This window comes from Petaurus breviceps, unplaced genomic scaffold, assembly GCF_028583685.1.
Source record: "Petaurus breviceps papuanus isolate PSGF00001 unplaced genomic scaffold, PetGlider_PUasm1.0 179, whole genome shotgun sequence".
NCBI lineage: Eukaryota > Metazoa > Chordata > Mammalia > Diprotodontia > Petauridae > Petaurus > Petaurus breviceps.
The window spans coordinates 9,483,875-9,500,497 of NW_027185779.1; the positions used below are offsets into that span (position 1 = coordinate 9,483,875).

A 16,623-nucleotide genomic window follows, 5' to 3' on the forward strand; every position below is an offset into this window, starting at 1 on the left:
TTACCGAATGTGTTATAAAAGGGATAGTTAGAGGACCTCTATAAAAAGAAGAGATTACAAAGAATCATAGCTTTTTTTTTTGACAGGTAGATAAGAGAGATGCTATATATACATTTTAGCAAAACATTTGGTGAAACCTCTGAGGTGATCCTATGGACAAAATAGGGAGATGTAGAATAAATAATAACATGAATAGGTGGATGCAGAACTGCACCAGACCCAAAGAGTAGTCATTAATGGTTCAATGTCAGCTGGGAAGAAGATCCCCAGGGTGATGACTCAGTGATGTGTTCTTGGTTTTGGGCTTAACATTATTATCAATAACTGGAAAAAGATTTGGATGACATGCTTATGACATTTTCAGATGACATGAAACTAGAATGGAAAATGGTGGCACAGTGAATTTGAGGGAGTTCAAATCTGACCTCAGACACTTGACACACTTGTTGTGGGCTGCTCAGTGTCTAGCACTAAGCATGATCGGAGACATGAATAAGAAATGACCAGACCATGTGGGTAGTTCAAGGAAGAACCATGAACTCCATTTAATGATTCTTTGAACAAGGTTTTTAAAGATCAAGCAGACAAAGATTCAAGTACTTTTATCAATAGTTTAGTCTGTCATATCCTGGAGTATTCTTATCATTATATTAACCTGTCATATCCTGGAAGTAGTTCAGAATTGGATAAGGCCTTGTTATCTAAGCACCAAAAAGTCTCAGGGAAGGTCAGTTAACTCCTATCATAAGCATTCACATAACAAAGGATGCTCTTGTGAGCAGACTTCAAGACCAAAACCACAATCATCAAGGACATCTGCATAGGAACTGACCCCCAAGAATCAAATACTTTGGCTTACTACATACACTTACTAGCTGTGTGACCTTGGGCAATAACCCTAATTGCCCTGCCTTTTCCCCTCCAAAAAGAAAAAAAAAATTGGACATGACACATGTCAGAGTTAGAACAAAGAAAGTGAATAAATTGTTTGGAAAATGTTAGGCTTATGGAGAAACCATAGAGAAGTCTACAATTATTTCAAAAGTCATTATATGGAATATGGGTTAGATAGGATCATAAGAAACTTGTTCTATCTGGATTTAAAGGGGCAAAACTAGTAGCATGAGAGAATGTTACAGACCAGCAGATTTTAGCTCAATTTTAGAAAAAAAAACCTTTCTAAACAATGGAGATGTCTAAAAATTTAATGGGTTATCTGAAAAAGTAATGAATTTTCCACTACTAGAAGCCTTCAATTTAAGGCTGGATGACTTCTGTCAGAAACGTTGTAAAAGAAAATTCCTGATCATGTAATTTGTTGGATTGGATGACCTCTAAGATCCTTTCCAACTCTGAGATTCCATGGTAGTTCAAAAACATATCCTTTCTTAGCTTGGCTATTATAACTGCCTTCTAATAGTTCTTCCTTGTTCCAGGATATCTCATCTTTAGTCCATGCCTCACAATTTGCCCAAGGCATTTTCCTAAGGTACTTCTATTATCTTAACAATCTCCTCAAAAAACTTCCTCTTTCCTACTGAATAAAATATAAATCTCTGACTGGTATTCAAGGAGCTATTCTATTTCTCATGCAGATCAAATTCTTCCAAAACCCTTCCCTACACTCTCATAAACTATTTGGTTTTTTTCCTGCCCATGCAGAACACCTCATAATTTCTTTGATGGAGGGTCTGATGAAATCTAAATCCGGTATTGGCCATTGAGGCTTTTGTAGAAACATTCTGCAGAATATGGTTAGGAAACCTTAACCACAAGGCATCTTGCTGAAGTTGAGGTAGATTCTACAGCAGATCCTACAATATCCTCCTGATATTGGATATTTGTACAAGAGTAGATGCATCTTGTCAACTTAACCTCAATATTTTTACCAATATGCATAAACATTATCTTAATATATTATACAGCTCTTTTAATCTTTATAGCAAATGCGCTTGAGCCTAATGTTGTGAGCATGAATACAGAGGCTTTTTCTCTTTTGATTCAGATGTCCATTCTGCAATTATAGAAATGTGTTCAGAGAAAAGAAAATTGAAAATGACTTTTTACCACATGTGTTGTTCCTTTCTTTTTCTTTTTGGAGGGGGAGCATTTCTTCCTGAATTTATTTTATCTCCTCTTCCAGGGCCACCTACTATTAGGCCATGACTTTCTCAAAATAAGGTAATTTCTTCACTGAAAAAATCTGGCCTATGACCAAAATAATATAGCGGAAGGCAATTACAACACTGAACCAATCCAACCAGCATAGAATCACAAAGTTATAAGAATCTAAAAAAATCACATACAAACTTGGTCTTGCATTTAACTCCATTTAAACCTTGCTGAAACAAGAGATTGCATAACTTCCATCGGTAATATATTCCACTATCTCAAAATTTTTTAAAAAGGAAATGTCTTTTGTATATGCTAAACAGCTGTCTTTTAACATGCCATTAGTGGACATAGTTAACAATTCATTCAGGCATTTACTGTGTATAAATAGCAACATACTAAGCTATACTACCATCCATTAAAATTGTCCTTCAAATAACTGGAGGCTATTGCACAATTGAATTCTCTCTCAATTTTTCCTTCATCAAATGAAATTATAAAATTTATTAGGTTATTCTCAAGATGCCTATTTCTCCGATTTCTATGCTTTTATTATTCCCCTTGGATATCCTCTGAATATTTCATTTGCAGTGTAGTAAATTGGATGCATCATTTTAATTAAAGCTTAGTGCAGAATACAAACTGTAATGCAAACAATATACATGCTAAAGAGTAGTACTTACATTATACTTCCAGATTCTATAATGTTGTGAGTTATTAAATTATACCAGTAATTGCTGATTCATACTCAGCTCTGATTTGCTAAGATTCCCAAATCTCCATGAAATCAGTCTTTTCCCATGTTATAATTATAGTGTTACTTTCCTCCTCAGTACTTCAAATGCTGGATTAGAAATCTAGAGCTTGAAAAGACCTCAGAAGCCATTTAGCACAACCCTTTATTTTTACAGATGACATTGGGACCAAGGGAAGTTAAGTGACTTGCCAAAGGTCGGACAAGTTCTAAGCACTAGAGATGGAATATGAACCCAAATCTTGTGACTCTAGCCCCCCTGTGGTTTTTCCACTATGCCACACTGACTCAAAATCCATTGTGACATTTTTATGTCCTTATTTTTCCAGCTAGTCATGGCCAATTTCCATTTAAATTATAGCTCTTTGTAGTACTAGATCCTTCATCAACTTTGGGTTGTCATAATGTCTACTAAGTACATTTTTCTTGTGCAAGGTTTAAGGGAAAACAAGTAGAGGCAGATAGGTGGTGCAGGGGGTAGAGAGCTGGACCTGGAGTCAGGGAGGCTTGGGTTCAAATTCAGTTCAGATGTTTATTAGATGTGTGACCACGGGCAAGTCATTTAACTTATGTCTCAATTTCCTCAACTGTAAAATGGTGAAAAATATATACTTTCTAGAGCTAATCAAATGAGCTAATATTTGTAAAGCATTTAGTACAAAGCACGGCACATAATAAATTCCTGTTTCCCTTTTACTTCCTTCCTAATAATAGAACTAAGTCTAATTATTAATAATAAAAATAAGATACAGCATTTGTGTAGCACCTTGACATTTGCAAAGTCCTTTACAAATATTCTCATTTTATCATTTTATCCTGATAACCCTGGCAGTTAAGTGCCATTACTATCTCCATTTTACAGATGGTTAAACTGAGGCAGATAAGCAAAGTGACTTGCCTAGGGTCACACAGAAAGTATCTTAGATTGAATTTGAATTCAGGTCTTCCTGAATCCAGGTCTAGTGCTCCCATCTACTTTGTTACTTAGAAACTTTATGTTTTTTTTTTTTTACAATTATTAATTGGAGTTCCCTGTGAAGTTTTAGCCTATAATAAAAACTAGGATCACAACTAAAGGCAACTTGAAAAGATGAGGGTCATCTATCCTGACAGTTCTAATTGTTTCGAAGTTTAGCCAACATTAAAAAAAGAATGTTCATCTATCCCCTTTTAAAAAGGCCCATGACCTCCACACTTTTTTGATCATGTACCCTCATCAGCTAAAAGTTTTTAGCATGTATTCAAATTACAAATATATATATACTTATTAATAAGTTATACATATATAGTAGTGTGGTATTATGTACATTATAAAATATACATTAAAAAGGAATGAGATAAAGATGAAATAATATTTGATCCTAAAGTCAAGAGAAAACATCTGAAATTTATCAAAGGAGCAATATGATCAAAACTTCATTTTAGGAAAATTAATTGGGACTTACATGGAGGACAAATTACTTGGGGAGAGACTTGAGGTAGGTAGGAAAACCATTTAGAATGCTATTGCAATAGTCCAAATGGGAGGTGAAGAAGGTCTAAACTAGGTTTGTGGTCATTTGAGTAAAGAAGAGACAGATATAAGAGATGTTGAAACAGTAATGGCAAGATTTTGAAAATGATTAGATATATAGCATGAGGAAAAGTAAGGAGTCAAGAACAAAGTTAAAGTTGTGGACTTGATGGAATGGTGGTAGTGTCATCAATAAAAATAGGGAAATTCATAAGAGAGGTGGGTTTGTGAAGAGAGGCGATAATATAATCACATATTTAACCAGGTCTGTTCATCCTATACTGTTCACTCCCATCAAAATTAACTATATAGTGGGGACAGGGAGACTTGCAGGTGCAGAGTCTGCCCACCAAAGGGTGTCTGAGGCAGTCCAGAGGGGTGTGTGTGTGTGTGTGTGTGTGTGTGTGTGTGTGTGTGTGTGTGTGTGTGTGTGTGTGTGTTCATGTGCGTGTGTGTGTAGAAATGACAGGATGTGGAGCCCAAAGGGCTGGAATTTTGCCTGTGCAGCTGCTGTAAGTCTGGTGGGAGGGGGAAGAGCTGGGAAATGTTGAAGGGGGCATTGTTGTTGTGTTGGAGACAAGCCCAGTTTGCCGTGGGTTAGGGGAAAGTGGCATGTAACCCATCTTTCCACCCTCTGATTGGTTGGTCACACATGTCTTGGGGTCAAACCACAGACCTTTGGGTGTCATTCCATAACTCTCCAGGGAACTCTATCCCCACTTTGAAAACTATTGGATTAATGAGTTAATTTCATAAATGGTTTTAATTGCACAAACTCTTTCATAGAATCAGGATCATAAAATCCCAGAGTTAGAAGGGATCTTGGAGGCCAACTAGTTTAACTCATTCCTGAAAAGGAATACCCTATACAACATATCTGACAAGTGGTTATCCATCTTTTGCTTGATGACCTCCAGGGAAGGAAACCCCTTCATTCCAAGGCAATCTATTCCACTTGGGGATAGCTCTCATATTTAGGAAGTTTTTCATTCTAACTAAAATATTAGACTTTATATTCATCTCTATTAAATTTCACCTTATTAGATTAGACCCAATGGTGTAAATTGTCAAGGTTTTTCTGAATCCTGACTCTTAACCAAAATCTGACTTGTCCCCCTGTGCTTTGGGTCACCTGAAAATTTGATAAACATGCTATCTGTGTCTTCATCCAAATCAATGATACCATGAAGGGCCTAGCACAGATCCACTGGACAGTCAACTGAAAACATCTTTCCATGTTCATATCAAATCATTAATGACTAGTCATTCAACCAATTCAACTAGTTCTTAATTTATCTAATTGTACTACTGTCTAGTCTACATTTGCCCAATTTTCCACAAAAATAGCATAAGAAAGTTTGTCAAATGTTTTGCTAACTCTAGGCAAACTATATCTAAAGCATTGCTCTTAAATGAAACATTTAGTAACCCTGTCAAAAATTAAATGTTGTCTCATATGACATGTTAATAAAGTCATGGTGACACTTTGTGATCACCACTTCTTTTTCTGAATTTTTCAGAAATCACTCCATTTAGTAATACATTCTAGGACTTTGCTAGGAATTAAAGTTAAGTTCATAAACCTGTAGTCTGAAGAGTGTATTCTCTTTCCTTTTTTTGATAATCAGACCACCACCATCTATATCGTGGCACCTCCCCTATTTTCTATCATCTTTCAAAAATTGCTGACAGATGCTTAGTAATTACGTATATCAGTTCTTTAAGCACCTTGGGATGTAATTCATTTGAGCCAGATGACTTGAATTCATCCAGGGCGAATAGCTGCTCTTTTAAAACTTGCCTTACTTATTTTAAGTATCCATTTATATTGAATATCAACTTCCCATTTACGAAAGAGAATACCTAGAATTTTATAAAGTACTAATTACAAATGGTATTTGCACCCAAGTGTAATTATTTAAATATAGGAGTCACATGAATAGCACTGATTAATTATAAAAAGATATTTTCACCTAATGGAACATGTAAGAAGAGTCACAAAGGAATAAGCACTAAGAAATCATGCCAACATGTTCTTTTCAACTGAAGTAATGCATTTTTAGAAGATATCTTATTTGACCTTTTAACATTAGGTGTAACCTTGTGGGTGGCATTTTTAAGCATCTAGATTTGCTTATCATAGGCACCATTATTTGCTAAATCCAGAAAAGTTCTCAGGTGATTGCACAAAGAAACAAATTTTCCAAGGAAAATGTACCATATATGAGAAACTATATAATAATCTTGAATAATAACCTTATTAATGAACTGAGTTTCATGTAACCAATAAAAGCAGAAGGAAAAGTGCTGGCAAAACACTTATTTGTACCTGAACATATGAAGAACTCTGGCACAGGGGAAAATGTATTTTGAAGGTCTCAGCTTTTTTTTTTAACAACTCTTTGCCCTTCAATAAGCATTTACTTTTGGAAAATGGAGTATATTACTGTGGTGACTAACAATCTTCACATTATTACCTACAATCTGCATGATACAGCTACAATGTGATCAATAGGTCTCTATTAAAATCCTTGTACACAAGCAGGATAAAACCAATTATGTACATCCTTCATGTTTTGCAGTTCTGCAATATGGCTCTCGTAGCAATGACAGGCAAATAGGAATGCTCACAACAGGTGGGGGTAATGTCAATGGTGTCCAAAGCTTAACTATGTTAATGTATAATTCATAAGATAACACACTTTTTTTGGATTCCTGAGGATTTGATGTAAATTTGAGTAAATCTGATTTTGTACTATAATGTGCCACAATTTTTATAAGAGATTGGTACTTTATTGAAACTAGTTCAGCAAAATAGTTGTTTATGAAAAATTCCTTTTAAGTTCGTTTTTCCTCCCTTCATATGAACAATGTTCTAAATTGTCAAAGTCACGGTGCAGTGGAATAAGTGCTGAACTAGGTAGTTAGGTGAGAGTTACATTAGAGCCCAGCTTTTGTCATTTCCTGTGAGTGTCAGGCTTGGAGTCAGGAAGACCAGAGTTCAAATATCGTCTAAAATACCTACTAGTTGTGTGAATTTGGGCAAATCACTTAACCTCTGTTTGCCTCAGTTTCCTCTTCTGTAAAATTTTGACAACAGCATTTGTATTTCAGGGTTGTTGTAAGAAGCAAATGAGATAATTATAAAAATGCTTAGCATAGTGCCTGGCACATAGTAAGCACTATATATATATATATATATATATATATATATATATATGTTAGTTATTATTTATTTCATTATTATTACTTAATCCTATCTTAACCTCAGTTTACTTCTCAATAACCTAGAGATAATACCTGAAATTATTACCTCACAGGGCTGCTGTAAAGGGTAAACTTATAGTGTTTTAAAAACCTTAAAACATAATATAAATAGATGTTATTATTCACAATTGTTCAGCAGTTGCCTTGAAGAAGGTATATTTGGTGTAGTTTCTATGATCTCCCTGGGTTGCTCCCAGGACCTCTGATTCTCCCTTTCTGGAAGCTGGATTAGTGGTATCTCTAAGCACCAAGCTTTGAAGATTATAACCATTGTGAGGTCCCTTTCTCTATTTAATGTATTTTTCTTCCAAGGAAGCATTCTTCAGTGGAATCCCAATTCACTACTGAAATAATATTTCCTTCTTCCTTCCTGTTCTTGTTGATTTAACTGAGTATTCTCCTACTTGAGATATTTGGTTATTTTTGGCTGTTTTTCTCACTTTCTGACTCTTTCCCTCCCTTTGATTGAAATTTCCCTGGGTGTTAGTCTTCAAAGTTGTCTCAGACTCTTCCAACTAAGGAAAATTACTTTTCAATCTGCATAAAGTGACTTCTTGGGGGAGAGGGAATTAGCTCCAACTGAATGCCAGTCGCCCTTTCCTCAGGTTTAGTGGAGTTTAGTGGCCAGGCTGAAGTCCTAGGCAGAAGCGTTGGTCTTCTAGTTTTACAGAGCCCTGAGGGAAAGGCGAAGGGAAGGGAAAGGAAGGGGCTAATTCTCCTACAAGTTTAAGGTTGGCTTGTATAGTCCAGTTGAAGCTTGGTGGCAGGAGAGGATGCTGAATGAGAATTTTAGTAGTTAAGAGACCAGTCTTTGCTGTGCATTGGGTTTTTACGTTGTTGCTATTCTTGGTGTCTTAAAGTGTGGAAACAGATGAAACTGATTTATTGCTTGTGCATAATTACTATTTTGGAGAGGTTTGACAGGTTGTGAGGCTCAGAGAAAGTGCTGAATCCCCCACTGTGTTGTTCATATGACCCAGAAATCTATTCATTCTGAGATATTATTTAATTGGCTCTCTGTGTACAACCAATCTGTTGAATTAATAGAGCAAATGTGAAAATTAGCACTAAATCTGAAACAAAAGGGTAAAAATGAGAAGAAAATGCAGCAATACAATTATAACTTTAATTTGATCTATTCACAAAAGCTATTAATTCCATAGAATAGGAAATTTCACATGAAAAAAATTCCTGACGTGTTATCATTTTCTACAGAAGTTTAATGGATGTAAAGAAATCACCATAACAAAAAGGTTCAAAGAGCCTAAAAACAGTCTCAGTGAGCAAATACTTGACCTCCTTGACAATTAGAAGGTAGTAGAGAATAACATGAGTTTAGAGTATATGAGCTTACTGTCAAAATCTTATGGAGAAAGGCTCTAAAAAGACATTGAGCACTATTACCTCATAAAACAGAAAGAGTAGAAAGGAAATCAAGTTTCCAGAAGGCTCAATGTGAGAACCAATGAAAGCATATTGTCACAAGAGCACTGAATGATGAAATTGGAATAAGGATAACAAATAATATATAGATACATAGATACACAGATACACACATATGTATATTGTGTGAGCGTGTGTGTGTGGTCAAGATTTCCATAACAATCTATTTTTCTACCAATAATAGTGGAGCTACCACATTGAAATTCTAATGTCAGGATAGCAAACGTTATGAGGAAAAAGGAAAGTCCCTTCAAAAAAATGAAGCTGTGAATATTAGCTAGACTAGACTAAATATACCCAAAAGAGGTCTACTCAAAACTTAATAAAATTTTGAGGTCAACTCTCAAGATATTTGAAAGGGGAGGTAATTGATTGGAAAAATTGTGAACCTTATTGTTCCTGAAAAAGTTGATTGAGACAGCATAAATAACTACTGACCAATATCATCATGACCCTTCTCATTTCTGTAAAATAAAAATTATGAGAGTAGTCTGCCCCACTGAAAGCATTCTTCATAAAAATCAGAAAGGGAAAAGCATACTTTTCACATTTTCTACACCAGGCCACATCTTTTCAGACAAATAAATGACTGAATATAAGATCCAAGTATGATCTATTATTTTAAAAAGCACTTAATTCATTTCAGCAAAATTCAACACATTTGCCCAGATTCTCCTTGAAACATATAATAAGGATAATTTTATTCAATGATCCACTGATCATTAATGTCAAATGAGGAATAAAGGAAGAGTTGTGTACTCATTGAGTGTGTCTGCCACTGTCATGGAGAGATATCTAACACACTCTAAAAGGAATGGGGGTTACCTATGGATGGTGAGATCCTGCAGATATTCCTGCATATGTATGGCACTGTGCCTATTGTATTATGCCCTGGAATATTAAAGAACCTCCTAAAAGAAATAACAAAATAATCATTGATATTGATATCTTTTGAAATTTGAGAAACAACACATAGGTTATCTCACTGGAGCTTCACAATAAATCTATGGGATATGTATTATAATTTATAGATGGGGAAACTGAAGCTAAGAGAAGTGACTTGCTCATTGTCAAATGGCTATAAATGTCAGAGGTGAGATATGAATTCTGTTCTTTTTGCCTCTAAGTTCAGTGATCTTTCTGCTGGACCACATCACTTCAATTGCTTAAGAGTTCAGTGTAACAACTAACTTAGGGAAAAATAAAACAAGAGAATAGAAATCTGTCTAGGCTATAATATGTTCTTGTAATGACAGCCCATAGAGCTGGCCCATAAGTATATCTATCTTCAAGAGACACCAGAGAGCAACAATGAGCTCAATTTTGAATTGAATAGAAGGAAGAGAGTGGGTTAGATTGCATTCAGCAAATTATGCAGCACTTTAAATGAAGAGCCTCAAGCTTCTTTCTGAAATACAGATCCATTTTTTTTTACATCAATAGTCTTTCAGTGGTCCTACATGGTACTGAATCACAGAATATGGCAATCTCCAATGTCAAAACTGCTTATGATCTGAAGAGCAATGGAGAGACAAAGTGGCTATAAATTAAATTGTAGCATATTATTATAAGTGAATGAATGAAATAAAGAGCCTTTATGAAGTGTGCCAGATCTGTGATATTCAGTGGGGATACAAAAGCAAGCAAACCAGACAATCCAGCCATCAAGCAACTTACTTCTAATAGAGGAAGATAACATGTATAGGGGAATAGTTGCTAGGAAGTGTGTTATGGACAAGAAAGTCAGAGGGAATGGTGATTGGAGCAGCTCTTTTTATTGTTGCAAAGAACTGGAAATTTAGGATGGTATTCATCTATCACTGAATAGCTGAACAAATTATGGTAAATAAAACTAAAGTAATATTATTGTACCATTACATATATAAAAAGGATGCTTTCAGAGAAACCTTGCAACTCTTGTGTAAATAGATGCAGAGTAAAGTCAGCAGACCCAGGAAAACAATTTATAAATAATAACATTGTAAAAAAACACAATTTTGAATGATTCAAGAACCTTGTCTATTGCAACGGTCACTCATGATTCTGGGGACTAATGATGAAACTTGCTACCGATGTTCTGACAGAGAGCTGAGGGACCCAAGATACAGAATAAGATGTACATTTGCAGGGTTTAAAAATTTGAAGGTCATGAGAGAGAAAGTGGGGTCTGGAAATAAAGAAGAGAAAGAAGGAGAAGAAAGGAAAAAAGGAAGGAAAAAAGAAAGAAGGGAAGAAAGGAAAAGAGGAAGGGAGAAAGGAAGGAAAGGAGGGAGGGAAGGAAGATCACAGAAGGAAGTAATGTCATTGAAGCCTTTTTTTAAAAATTGGACACAGAGGTCCAGAATCACAGACAAGCATTGAACTTTGGACAACTTTGAAAGTTATGTTTTTAAAACTTTTTTAGAAAAAGCACACAAAATAGACATTTATATATAATCATTTTTTTCACTATGTATAGGGCAGGGATTCTTAACGTGGAGTCCATGGACTCTGGAGTAGCCTTTGGACAGATTTCAAGGAGTTTGTGAATTGAAAAAAAACAATTTGATAACCATGCTTCGTTACAACTGGTTTCCTCTGTAATCCTATGTATTCTATTATATTCATTTAAAACCATTATTCTGACATGTCCATAAGTTGCAGTAGATTGCCAAAGAGGTCAAAAGAGGTTAAGAAACCCTGATATAAGAAAACATTAATTTTATTTGGTGTTTGTTAAATTAAAGGTAAAAATATATGACAACAAAAAGCCAAAGTTGGCACTGAGGTTATAAATCTGAGTTACCTGGAAAATAGAGGTATTTTCAACTGAAACAGGAATGTTTAGAAGACATGAGAGTTTAACTCACACAAGAAGCATTTTGGAGATGCAGGACCAGAGTTCAGAAGAGAGATTTCAGATGGCTATATTGACTTGGGATTCAGCTGTGTATAGACAATGTAATCCATGAAATTGAACATAACTGCCCAAGAATGGAATATAAAACAGAAGGAAAAAAGGAATCAGGACAAAGCCTTGGATGGCATCAATGTAAACACTGGTAAAACAATTTGGTCCTTGTTTGATCCTGAAGAAAACAATCCTTTTTTTTTCTTTTTTGCTTTTTGGAGGGCAATTGGGGTTAAGTAATTTGTCCAAGGTCACATGCCTAGTTTGTGTGTGTGTGTGTGTGTGTGTGTGTGTGTGTGTTAAGTGTCTGAGGCTGGATCTGAACTCAGGTCCTCCTCACTCCGGGCTGGCATTAGATCTACTTACTGCACCGCCTAGCTGCCCAGAAAACAATCCTAATAAGATAGGTTGTGCAGATATAAAAAAATAATTTTGTACATGGGAAAATCAAGATTCACATGAAGTGAGATTTTAAACTAGAAAATGACTGTCAAGGTTAGTGAATATTGGAAGCAAAACTACAACCCAGGTCTAGTCAGTCAGTCAATGAGCAATTATTAAATACTATTAGCCAAGCACTTTTGCTGCACACTAGAAACACGTCTAAAGATTTTTTTTTCTCCACTATACCATACCATATATGCCTCTCTCTCAAGTAACTGAGCTAGCAAACACAAAAGACAAAACACAAAAAGAACTTTTATTAGTTGGTCTCTAAAAATCAACATGGACAGAAACAGCTCAGTTGATGTCAACTTTGTATAGCAGAACATCTGGAATTAGATTCCCCTACAACAGAGGGTGAGGAACCTGTGGTCCTTGGGTGCAGCTGTTGACCAAGTTCAAGTTTTATAGAACAAATCCTTTCATTACAGGCCTGTAAACTCCCACATCTCCATTTTTCACATTTTACTGAGAAATCTGTACAAATTTCTTAACTGCCTCATTTCTGTCAAATGAGTAATTTTGGCCTTCTTCTGCCATTGTGCCACTGCAATCTACCCTCCTTTGTATTGCTTCCCCAATCCCAGTCATCTAATATTACTGTCTTAGAAGCATGTTTTTCCCTGTGTTCTTCCTCTCTGTTTTTGTTCATATTATTGCCTGTGTCCTTGGCTCCCATGCTCCTGTTGAATTCTTAACCATTCTTGAAAATGATACTCAAATGCCACAGGTTAGTAATGATGTCTTTCCTCTATGACCTTGAACAGAACTTTGTTTTTACCTCTCAAGTCCTTTTCATCTATTATTTTGGATTGAAATATTTCACATTCCTTTAGTAAGCTATAAGGTTAGGAGGGACCCTGTCTTATCTCAATTTTTATCTCCCTCTTTCCATAACCTATCACAGTACCACAATAGGCATTGAATATTTTTTGAAGTGAATTAAAATTACAGTGATTAAAATGTATTGTTGAAAGCATTCCTAAATGAAAGAGTCCAATGAAATTTTTTCATATATACATCTGTGTATATGCACGTTAGCTTTAAGTTATGTAACTGTTATCTTTTATGATTTATATTTTTATTAGGTTAATTAGGACTTTCATAACTCCTATTTTATCATATTTCATCTGATATTAATTATTGATATTAATGTAAATGAACAAGAGATAGAAAACACTTTGAGGTGTAAAATGGATCATTTTGATTACATTAAAGGTTTCTGTGCAAATAAGGTCAATGTAGCCAAGATCAGAAGGAAAGTAAAAACTTCAGAAAAAAAAATTTATAGATAGCCTCTCAGATAAAGGTCCCATGTCTCAAATATATACAGAACTTTGTCTAATTTATAAGAATTTGAGTCATTACTCAATTGATAAATAGTCCAAGGATATGAACAGGCAGTTTTTCAATGAAGAAATCAAAACTACATATACTCATATGAAAAATGCTCTAAATCACTGACTAGAGAAAAGCAAATTAAAAGAGCCCTGAGATATCATCTTATACCTATCAGATTGGTTACAATGATAGATGCTTTACAAGTGGGGAATGGCTAAATAAGTTGTGGTATATGATTGTTATAGTCTACTATTTCACTATAAGAAATGATGATCTGGTTGAGTTCAGAAAAAATATGTAAAGACTTTCATGAAAATGAAAAACTAAAGGAGCAGTACCAACTGAACTTTAGAAATTTTGTCCAAAGAAGAACTCTGAATGACTAATTCATTTTACTATGATGAATATTAAAATCAACTATAAAAGATATATGAAGGAAGATGCTACCCACCTCGAGAAAGAAATGATAAACAGAAATATGCATAGTATGGTTTTAATATCATATGTGTGTGTATTTGTGTTTATTTGTAGCCTTTTCTAGGGTGGGATCGGGAGGGGGAAAAATAAAAAGTATACACAAAGAACAAAAGAAAACTTGGAAGGAAGCACAGAAAAGCAGGGCAGCTTTGAAAACAATGTGCAGTGTTTATTATATAGGGTTTTTTTTTTAAGTTTGAGTTAAGCTTTTTATTTAATGTTACAAAAAATATTTAGTCAAACAGACCAAAGCCCATGTCATCATTGGACTCCTCGGATTCTTCTTTTTTTGCTTCCTCTTTCTTCTTCTCCTCAGCTGGGGCAGCTGTGCTAGCAGGAGCAGCCCCGCCAGCAGGGGCAGCACCACCAGCTGCTGGGGCAGGTCCACCAACTCCTACATTGCAGATGAGACTTGCAATGTTGACATTGGACAGGGCCTTGGCAAATAATCCAGGCCAGAATGGTTCAACATTTACACCTGCTGCTTTAATGAGGGCATTGATTTTATCTTCCGTGACAGTAACCTCATCGTCGTGAAGGATGAGGGCAGAGTAGATGCCAGGCGAGCTCGGAGATGGCCATTTCAGTAGACGGATGAGGAGAGGTTTGTTTGTAGTGGTGCTAGTCGCCGGCTGAAGTGAGGGTTCACCCCAACGTGGCCTTAGCTTCCGAAGAAGAACCTAGCACCTTACAGACAACTGAAGAGCTATATAGGGTTTTTTTTTAATGAACATGGAATTTATGCTTATATATTGAATCCTCTCATATTGTGCTATGTATATGGAAATATCTTTTTTTGTCTTTTTGTATGTAAGTTCAAAATGAGTAAAAAATTTTTAAAAACAAAAAAATAGTATAAATATATTCTCAAAAGATTCATTGATACCAAGTTTATGCCCTTGCTTTTGTTTCTATTGTCAACCAAACTGTTTATTTAACTGCTGACTCTTTTAAGAAGAACAATAAAAAATGCATCGTTTGATTCTGCTAAAGCTTACTAACAAAGGCTGCACATATAAATGGTGCTGTGCATTAAACTTGGCAAAGTGATAAATCGTTTAAATTCATGCTTTATAAAACTGTTTAATCTTTTGTAAAAAGAAAGATTATCTTTAAAAAAACATTTGCTTTTGTATTTAAAAAAAAACCTACCCAAGATGAACAAACCATTAGATTATGAACTAAAGTCTCAGAACAGGCACAATGTACTCATTTTCTGATCTTTGATAGGCATTAGTCTTTACTAACATACAACAAATTAAAGTACCATAAAAAATTATAACAGGAGAGGCTGACTAGCATTAACCACTCTGAAATGCTGTATAGGCATTTGCTTGAAGCCAAAAAGACATTTGGAAAAGAGAATAGTCAAAGCATACAGAGATATGTCTTAGTAATGTATGTACATACACAAATATATGTACATATCTGTATGTATATAGTCACGCATGTACACGTGTTGATGTACATGAATATACATTTGTATGTGTTACACAAATATAGTTACACATACAAAGGAAACCTTGATTTAACTATATTTACCATTTTCCACTGAAATTATTGTTCAAATCAAAGTCTAATTAAAAAAAACAGTAAAGTATACAGCCAGATCAGCCCAGACATTCTCTCTAGAAGTGCACAGAGCCTAGCCCTAACATAAAGTGCAAAGTCAGGAAATAGGTTAAAGGAATGAACAAACAAAAACCATGAATATAACAAATTAGAAGCAAATTCCTCTTTAAAATAATTAAGGCAAGAAGTAATATAAGGCTTCATGTCCACTTTAACATTAAAAAAAACAAAACTTTAAGGGTCATATTCTAACCAGTAATGCTCATGTGCAGAGATTTTACAGACTTCAACAGAAGTCACCTGTTTCTCTAGTCAATATTTTTTTAAGTTGAATTGTTTTTCTTTTTTGTTAACTAGAAATATCTGTATATCGATATCTTTCTTTAGCATTAGTGTCTTCTCTTATTACTTATTTCTTGCCTAATGCCTATCTTCCGTGTAATGGCAAGCATTCTGCCAAAGAGTTTATTTATTTCTAGATCTGTGAACAATGGAAGAAAAAAATTCTAGAGGTATTTTTGTTTGTTATGTCTTTCCTATTTTGAACGATTCATGATTTCATCAATGTAAATACTCTCCTCTCTCCTTGCTGTCTAAGCCTGGACAATTCTCATTCATATCTTCCCAACATTTCAAAGAGAAATAACCAATATATCGGAGGCTTTACTCTTTCTAATACCCCACATTTATAAAGCAGTTTAAGATTGAGAAAGCACTTTCAATCAATGAGACCCTACTAAGTACTAGGCACTGGGGATTGAAATATCCATAATGAAATAATTCCCTGTTGTTTTATATCACAATGAGACT

At 34.9% G+C, this 16,623-nt stretch overlaps 1 pseudogene; it reads right to left on the minus strand.

Annotated features, from left to right (window-relative positions):
• Positions 1-14,423: 14,423 nt before the first annotated feature.
• On the minus strand, positions 14,424-14,977 carry LOC138160134 (large ribosomal subunit protein P1 pseudogene; annotated as a pseudogene).
• Positions 14,978-16,623: the final 1,646 nt, after the last annotated feature.